Consider the following 10369-nt stretch of genomic DNA (forward strand, 5'->3'; position numbering starts at 1 on the left):
CAAACTTAGATCTAAATCTTCACCTACTGAGTAAATAGACGAACAATCATCAATCTCCCCATTGAACTTAAGAGTCTTAAACACATTGAAAGTTACCTGTTGGTCATTCACTCTCATGGTCAACTCACCCTTTTGTACATCAATCAATGTCCTACCCGTAGCAAGAAAGGGTCTTCCTAAGATGATCGGAACATTCCTATCGGCTTCATAATCTAACACTAGAAAGTCGGCTGGAAAGATGAATTTGTCCACTTTTACCAAGATGTCTTCAATTTTACCTTTCGGATATGCCAAGGACATATCCGCTAATTGGAAAGTCACAGTAGTCGGTCGAACTTCCCCAATTCCCATCTGATTAAAAATGGACAAAGGCATGAGATTTATACTTGCCCCAAGGTCACACAAGGCATGACCTACTTCTTTCCCTCCAATAGAGCACGGGATGGTGAAACTTCCCGGGTCTTTTAATTTTGGGGGAATTTTGCAAGTAAGAAGGGCACTACATTCCTTTGTCAAAGACACGGTTTCAAACTCACTTAGTCTTCTCTTTTAATTGAGGATGTCTTTCAAAAATTTAACATAGCTAGGCATTTGCTCAAGAGCTTCTACCAAAGGTATGTTAATGTGGAGTTGCTTAAAGATGTCCAAGAACTTCTTAAACTAAACATCCACATTTTTGGCTTTCATCCTACCTTGAAAAGGTAAATCTCTCAGATCTAAATATGTTGGACCGGTCTTTTTTTGTTGGGCTATGGGCAGTTTCTACCCACTGTGAGCAGCGTCAGGTGGAGACTGGGTAGTGCTGGAACTGGGCAAGGCTGCTGTTTCTGGAACATAAACTGGAATTTGAGTTTCTTCAGCTGTAGGAAATAGAACTGGAAATTTCGACGCGTCAAAAGAATGTGAAATATTTTCTTGACAAATCGGCTCCATGGGTGTTTCCTTTGTGGTACTAGATTCTCCCAAGTTCTTATCACTTCTTAAAGTCACGGCCTTAACATGTTCCTTAGGTGTTTCCGTGTCACTAGGCAAAGTTCCTTGAGGTCTATTCTTGAGATCCGCTGCAAATTGGCCAAGTTGGGTCTCAAAATTTCTCAAGGTGGCATTGGTTTGGTTTATAAAACCTTTAAATAAATATTCGAGTGAACCATTACCCTCCGATGCATTTTGTTGCCTAGGTGCATGTGATTGCGAAGATTGTCCGCTTTGGTATATGTGGTGATTACCTTGCATGTGATGATCACTTTGATGAAATCCCGGGGGATTCGAAGGTCGGTTTTGGACTTGAGTTGCCCCAGGGGGTTGAAGTCCCGGATTTTTGGACCATGAAAAATTCGGATGATTTCTCCAATTTGGATTGTACGTAGGGGAAAATGGGCTATTTCTTGTATGGTTCCCAACATAATTTACCGAAACGGGGTTTCCGAGGCAAAACTCATAAGAATGACTTTCACCACATAAAACACAAGATTCGGTCATGGAAGAATTGGACATTACGGATTGCACTTGACTCTTTTCCCCATTCAAATTTAAATTGTTTTTAACCAAATTAGTCAAAGCAAAAATTTGAGCATTTAAAGAAGAAATGGCATCAAGCTCATGAATTCCCGAGGCAGATTTAGAAATGACAGCACGAGGGTTAGACAATTCAATATTATTATTAGAAATTCGTTCCAAAATGTCATACCCCTCGTTGTAGGTTTTAGCTGTGAAAGCGCCATCGGCCGTTGCGTCAAGAATAATCTTAGCGGCACTGGAAAGTCCATTATAAAAGGTTTCCAACTGAATACACTGAGGGATTACGTGGTGAGGACATTTCCGAAGAAGGTCCTTGAATCTCTCCCATGCATCCAATACCGCTTCATCTTCTTCTTGACGAAACGTCATAATTTCATTTCTAATTTTTACATTCCTCGTCGGAGGAAAGTATTTTTTTAGAAAATTTTCCGCCAAATCATTCCAAGTAAGGATCGAGTTTGGTGGTTGGGAATTTAGCCATGCTCTAGCTCTATCCTTTAATGTGTAAAGGAAAAACGTCAAGCGTAAGGCTTCTTGAGTAACTCCGGGAATTTTAAAATGATTCGTCATTTCTATAAAAGATTTCAAATGAGAGTGCGGATCTTCCAAAGATAATCCCCCAAACTGACCCATAGCGGAAATCATTTGAAACATAACCGGCTTGGGTTCAAAAGATGTTGCTGTCATTTCGGGCCTACCAATTCCCGAGGCCAGTTGACCAAATTCGGGAGTTGCGTAGTCCCGTATGCCTCTATTTTTGTCATCGGCAATATTAACCGTGGCTTCCCGAGGAGGTGGATTATCCCCCCCGGTTTAAAGTGGGATTTCGCCGATTGTTTCTACCTCTCCTTCGTCTCCTAATGGTTCTTTCTAACTCAAGATCAAGAGGTAAAAGATCACCGTGTTGTAGTCGTGGCATACAACACAGGAACAACGAATGAAACAACTGACCAAGGCTCTAATGAAAATCAATATCTCAGGATAAAAATCGCGCCAGTCCCCGGCAACGGCGCCAAAAACTTGATGTGGCTAAAATCGTAAGTGTGCACACAGGGGGCACAAGGTCCCCAAAGTGGCGGTGCAAGTGCACGCCAACACTATGATCGCTTCAAGTAATAGAGTGGTAAAGTACCAAGATCGTTTCCACAGGGACTGGACTTACTGAGAATCAGAGACTTTCATGAACTTCTTGAACATGCTTCGGGTTGACAAAATATTTGAGTTTTGATTGTGCAAAGCGTTAAAATACGAAATAAACTTTTAATAATAAAAGATGGGTATGGGTGTAAGCTTTGCTTAAGAATATTGCAGGAACAATTTGGTCAGAAACTCATGGGACTTCTATAAGAACTCCTATCTCTCGAAAGTGAATTCTTATATACTGTGCCCACAAAGTGCCCACAAAGCGTCCAATTTTATCAATCTTAAACTTGCCGAATTAGCTACTAGATAAAAAGATATCTGGTTCCACTAATATATGAACATTAGCTAAAAACATGCAAAACCGGCATCTCTGCGTGATTATCAAAGACTCTCTCAAATCTTTGTGCATCATCTAAGCCGTATTTCAAATCCGCCCATCTCTAGATCAATGATCTAATATTAACACTTCAAAGTGATCGGCTTATCTGCGTTGAGCTTAAGTCCTGACTTAAATCACCAAGCTTAAGAATCAATAAAAAATGGCAACACCCAAGTGTGCCTTTACATTTTTAAGCTTGACTCACACCCACACCCAAAGGGGTGCTTAGCTCATAATAAAATTATAAAACATAAAGGAAACAGAAGAAGAAAAATGCATAAGAAATACTTGAACTGAAATTTTACTTAAATTGTTGCCCACAGAGGGCATACAATACACAGTGGCGAGAATTAAAGACTAAGTACGAAAATAAAATTACAAGCAAAAATTAAACTTGCTCTACTGCTGTAGAGCTTGAGAGAATGCTCCAAGGTTGCTTAGCTAAATTGTTGATGGAGTGGATTGCTTCCAAATGAGAGAAAGTCTTCAATACATAGGAAAAAGTGAGGACCGGACAAACTCTTCGCCCGAAGAAAGAAAATCTTCATCGTCTAGAGGGTACGGACCTCCCATCACCACATGTCTACTTTTTTTTTGGCCTTACCACTTTTTCTTGAAAAGTTGCAAAAGGTAAAGTACCTAACCATTAAAATAATGAAAAGATAGAGAAGACTTTTTCATTAAAATAATGGTAGGAGTACTTTATTGTCATTTTATAACTCAACCAGGCCCATTCTTCCAAGAAATTCAATATTTTGATCTGAACTCAGAATTAGATCCCATTAATACTCAAGAGAGTCCATATTGTTCAAATCCAACTTGATGAAAATACGCCATAGTATGAATGCAAGCAGAAAATGGGCAGTTTACCAATAGCAATGAGTTTTTTAGAAAATAATTAAATTCTTGACCTTTCATCACCTTTTAACATAATTTGGACCAAAAATACAGTATAGGAGCAAAATTGGGTACCGAAGACACAATAAAATAGGGGTATTGAACAACAAATAACTCTCACAAATTGAGAGTTATCACCTCTATTTTATCCTTCCTGCCATTTTGAAAAGTTGTGAGCGATTTAAAAAGAAGGAAAAAGTTGACCAATTTATTTCTTGACTAGAGATCAAGTTGGTTTTCAAAAGGAATTCCAGATGAGTGGTTAAATATTTCTAAAAACACTTCAAATTGTATGTTTGAATTAAGATTTAAAATGGTTATTTGTCAATTGATAATTTTGATCGGATTGGGTTAAAACGAATGTGTTATCCGAATTAAGATAAACCAAACAAGTGTTGAACGGTTTAAGGTTAAACAGGACAAAGGGTTGGATGGTTTGGTCTTAAATTGGACACTTGTTGACCGATTTAGTTTAAATCGCACATGGTGATGTATGATATAAAGTGTTGGTGAGATTTGAATTTTATAAATAGCTTAAATACATTGATCAGAGAAGTATGAATACGATTAAAGGTGACCGGTTTATTTGTAAATCGGATAAGTTTGAAAACAAAATGTTGAGAAATAAATCTAAGTGGTAAATCGGACAAAACCTTAGTATTGTCCGGATTGTTAAATCGGGCAGATTATAAAGCGTTAACCGGATTTACACTTTGACTTGTGTATTGTTTACATAATTGACATACTCACTTTTGGATAAAAATGGGAAGTTTGATAAAAAATGATTTTGATCTAATAATATTTCAAAAAGAACACTTATGGCTGCGGTTTGTTCTATATGGAATTATTTTTATGAAAAGTTTTGATGAGGAAATAAGGGTGGCATATCAAAGAGAGGTGTACCATGGGATAAGGGTGGCATATCACGGAGAGGTGTACGATGGAATAAGAATGGCATATCAAAGAGAGGTGTACCTTTGGATATAAGAGTGACATTTGTATGTGTGTAATGTGAAATGACTCTTACTATTATATTCTTTAAGATTACTGTGGTCTGGAATCTTTATTTCTTTATGATTTAAAGGTTTAGGATCAGTGTTCTTTTTGAAAATCATAGTCTGGATGTTATTGAGGAGGAAATAAAAGGTTTGGCCTGAAACTTTGAATAAACCTTGATTAATTTGAAAGGTTTAAAAGTAACATTATGATATACCTGTTTAGCACAAACCTATTTGATATTGATGAATTATTTGCAAGCAGAGTGTTTGATTTGAAAAGTGAAGAGGTACTTGTAATATGTTCTTACTTATTCATAGATTTGTTACATATATGAAAAGTTGTTTTACATAAAAGTTTTGGTGTTTTACACCCTGCAATAACATAAAAAGAAAAAACTTACTAGACCTTTCGGTCTAACCCTCGTTTTTATGATTTTAAATATGTATTGCAGAAGGTGCAGAAGGTGCAGACGATAAGGGGAAATGGAAATTATGATAATTTCCTATATGTATATGCCTGCATGAAGATTTGCCAATGATATGTATAGTTTTGATGGATGAATCTCAATTAATACAATAATTGTATTTTGAATTTTTGAACCATGTAGTAATGTTAGATTCTTGTACTAAGGGACCAGTGTGGGGTTTAAATATATATTTCTTGCGTATGTAGTATATGTTATATGCAATGTGTGGAATGGGGTGATACAAAAAAGAATGGTAAAATTCATTGTGTCAACCCATGAACTTCAATAACCCATGATGCTACATCAACTCAAAACTTGTGAATACTAAATTCACATTTTAAAGTTGCCAATATCCTTCCAATATTTCAAAACATCTTTCCTCCTTTATATGCTCAATCATCTCTTTCGATATTTCAGTTTATCATCAACGTGGGACCAAAGCTCAACTATAATCATTAGTTGAGAAAATTCTAAATTCTTGGTTATGTCATGTCAATACCTTCTAGCCAAAACTCTTTCATATTGATTTTTATTGTATATATATTCATATTCATGATTGTATTGATTCTATTCTAATGACCTTTATACATTCAATCAAATCAAAAGTGAAACGTTAGTTTTTAATAAAATATTTTTACCATATAACTTCGAAGTTACCATTTAATCCAAGAATTGGATGGCAAGTGCCGCATTTTTAGTCAACCAACTTTTTTAATCATCAAGGCATTCACCTTCCTTTTATATATCCAACTAACTTTTTCCAATATTTGTTAGAAATATGTGAAGTATATGGCTAACCCTATAATGGAAGTCTCGTAAAATTCCTTTATACATTTATATTGATATCGATTTTCAGGCCATCCCCCTCCTTTTATATATTCAACTATATTTTCCAATATTTCTTCTTCTCTTCAATATGGGATAACCAAATTCGACCACAATCTGATAATACTAAATTCTCATTCGCCATGGTAATACCTCATAGCCCTCATTTATAGATTTATATTTCTCTTATTTATCAATGTAGGATAACCCAAAACTACAATTCATGATTTGAGATTGTTAAATTCTCATTGTGGCATTTGAATATCTGAAGCCTTTCTTTATATATTTATAATCCCTCCTTTCATGCACACAACTACATTTTGTAACATTTCTCATTCTCATCAAGGTTAGATTACCCAAACTCAACCAAGTCATGATTTAACCATACTAAGTTAAGATAAAATGCAATTTGATAACCGGCAACTAATTAGATGTAATATAAGACAATAAATTTAATAGGGTTGTTTAGATGTAAATTATATATTTTCATTGATATTGTTTCTTGTAACGAAGAGAATTTCATACATTTTCTTGTTTTTTGTTGCAAAAATAACGTTTTGACATAAAAAAAATTGTTTAAAAATGGTTAGTTGCAAGCAAGTGTGTTATATTAACTATTATTATGAATGTATACAAAATTAGTCTTTTCGGTTTTACATTTTAACTTATAATGCTTGTTTTGTGACTTAATTATTAACACATTCTGAAATAGATTACACATAGAAATTACAATTAACACCATTATTCAAAATTTGAGAGTATTAAAATCTCATAAATCTTCATTATCTTTGGTTGTTGTTTTAGCATATTATTATCATAGAATATGCCATTTTTTAATATAAACATGAGGTCGGCCAAAAAGGAACTTTGTAAATTGTCATAAAACCCTTTTAATTTTGAAAGAAATCACAAGGATATACACACCATCTCATTTCAATAAATTATATTATCATCAATATGGGACAACCGAGATAACATCACAAAATTTTGTATGTCACTTTTATAAGATATTTTTTTCAAATGAGATTGGCCAAAAAGAATTAGCACAATAAATTGTCACACCCCTATCCTATTAGTTTTGAAAAGGATTTCATTTCCTTTTCATATAAACATCATCTTATTTTGTTAATTTATATTCTCACCAATATAGAACAACTAAAGTAACATCTCAAATTTTGATTGATGTATATTGATTTCATTAATTTTATATACTAAAAAACATTTGTTATAATAATAATAATAACTTTTCTTTTGCAAAAAAACATTTGACAAAAATGAGACAACTCCATTATTTTTAACAAATATTTTTTTAAAAATAAAATTACCAAAAGTTAAATTTAACCAACTCAAAAAATTTGCATTTAAATTATGTATCTCCTCCTATATAATAATATATACTTCTTTTGCAAGACCAATTCAGTGGAAATAACTTAACTATATATTTTTACACAAATATTTTTCTGAAAAAAAGAATTTGGCCTAATGAGCCAACTCTATATTTTGAAACAAATAATTTTTTTAGAAAAATAAGGTGGTTAAAAGTTACATTTAACTAACTCAAGCATTTCATATTTAATTCATTATCTCTTCCTTTTATATAATCAATAATACTTATCAAACATTATTCTCTCCTTCAATATGGGACAACCAACTTAAACCAAAATCCAAGATTTTCTAATTCTTAATCTCCTCCTATATTCTCTGTTTTTTTTTTTTTTTAAAATCAATTCGGCCGAAATGAGCCAACTAAATATTTTTAAACAAAATTTATTTTTAGAAAAGAATGGTGGTTAAAATTTACATCTAACCAACCCTTGAAATATTTCATATTTCAATTAATCATCTCTTCTTTTTATATAATCACTAATATTTCTCAAACATTTTTCTAACCAAATTTTATTTTTGGAAAAGAATGGTTGTAGAAATTTACATCTAATCAACCCAAACATTTCATATTTCAATTAATTATCTCTTCCTTTTATATAATCACGAATATTTGTCAAATATTTTTTTCTCCATCAACGTGGGACAACCAACTTAAACCACCATCCAAGATTTGAGAAATTCTCAAACTTTATTATGCCTTATCATTCACCCTTGGTTGTTCCTTTAATATTTTTAGAAAAATAAGGTGGCTAAAAGTTACATTTAACCAACCCAAACATTTCACATTTCAATTCATTATCTCTTCCTTTTATATACTCACTAATATTTGTCAAATATTAAAAAAATGAGTCAACTAAATATTTTTAAACAAATATTATTTTTGAAAAATAATGGTGGTTAAAATTTACATCTAACCAACCAAAACATTTCACATTTCAATTCATCAGTTCTCCCTTTTATATAATCAATAATATTTGTCAACCATTCTTCTCCACATCAATGTGGGAATACCTACTTAAACCACAATCCAAGATTTGAGAAATTCTCAAACCATGTTGTGTCACATCATTCACCCTTTGTTTCTCCTTTAATCTATGTATAGATTCTACAAATGGAGAGACAAATGTATTCTTTGTATACAATCTTTTAAGTGTACGTTGTACGTTACTCCTTAATAATATTCTTTTATGACATGTGTTGTAGATATGTAATAACTATATATATATATATATATATATATATATATATAGGTTTGGGTTCCAATGATGATAAAAGTTAAAGATAAAAAATATAAGAACAAACTTATATTGTTAAATACTAGAAGGGTACTCGTACAATGCATCGAGATAATAATTAAGTATTTTTTATATATTTCTTTAAATCATTCTTTTATTTTTGCTTTAATAATATAATTTTTTATAAAGATAATAATTAAGTATTTTTTATGAACTCAACGATTATCCTAATTATATTTTAGATTTTTTATATTTAAAATGAGATGTTTATTTTTTATTTGATTATTGTTGATCCTCTCTCTCAGTGATTTGATGATAATCCATTTTCACTTACGTTGTATTTATGTTTCTGTCTTTTCAGTTCCAGCGATCTTCATCGATCTTCACTGAGCATGTTCAGTGATCGCTAAAGAACTTGTATTGTAAAGTTATCAGAAACAACGATACTTCAAGAAGACAACACTCACACCAAAGAACCTTCAGCAAACGTCGAAGACTGAAACTGAAGATTAGAGACTGGTGAGTATGTGATCTGAAGAGGTACTCAGTGATTACAAGCTTGTCTATATATGTGTGAAGATTGCTCAAGCTTCAGCGAATGATGAAGAGACCTTCAGGTCATTCCAGCATTCAGCGATCAAAGGAAGCTTGCTTAGCATGATTGTTGTTGTCTTGTCCTTATGCACACAAAGGACAAACCCATACCCTTATGAAAGTTGGTACGGTATAGAGCCGACTAGTCGACTCTATTGTCCACCAACTTTAGGTAAGGATATCTGCTCATGAATAATACTTTTTGTACTATTCACTGTAGCAAAGGACAAGCCTTCCTCTTAAGGCTTGACACGCGCTCTAACCCTACCATAATGCATTAAATGAACATTTAATGCATTGGGTATAAATAGAAGTGTTTCTTCTCCATGCAGAGTTTGCGCAACTCACTCTCTAACCTTAATTCTTACTTCAAGCATTTTCTAGCTTAAGTAAAGGATCTTCTTTACGTCATTTCTTTTCTTGTATTGCTAAGATTTTGTGTGTAACTAAAGATTGTTTAGATAGGTTTTTATCACCTTATCTTTCCGTAAACAATCTTGTAAAATCTGTATTGATCTTCTTTATCAATATATATTTTAAATTTGAAAATATTGTGTTTGTATTCATCCCCCCCTCTTCTTCAAACTGTTTTACTAATCTTGTAGACCCTCAAGGGCCCAACAAGTGGTATCAGAGCAGTGCTTTCTCACTCTCTTTCTGTTTAGTTGTTTTCAGTATTAGTTTATCTCCTTTCTTAGATAACTTTACCGCTTACAAATGGCTTTACAAATTACAAACACACACACAAAAGATAATGGCTCTTTTGCCAAACCTCCCTGATTTTTCCGTGACAATTTTAGTCTCTAGAAGAACCGGATATCCCTCTTTCTGGAAGGTGTGGATCCTGAAATTCCACATTATATAGAAAATGGACCATATATTCCATTTGCTATTGTTCCGGCTGTTCCAGCAACAGCTACGACTGTC

At 33.2% G+C, this 10369-nt stretch overlaps 1 non-coding gene across 1 annotated transcript; it reads left to right on the forward strand.

The window, feature by feature from the left end:
* The first annotated feature begins 1798 nt into the window (after positions 1-1798).
* LOC112524006 lies at positions 1799-1905 on the forward strand. The gene has a single exon (XR_003070333.1). It is a non-coding gene; the product is annotated as a small nucleolar RNA R71 (small nucleolar RNA).
* The last annotated feature ends 8464 nt before the right edge of the window (positions 1906-10369 follow it).

This window comes from Cynara cardunculus (assembly GCF_001531365.2).
Source record: "Cynara cardunculus var. scolymus isolate 2C chromosome LG 12, CcrdV1, whole genome shotgun sequence".
In the NCBI taxonomy this organism is placed as follows: Eukaryota; Viridiplantae; Streptophyta; class Magnoliopsida; order Asterales; family Asteraceae; genus Cynara; species Cynara cardunculus.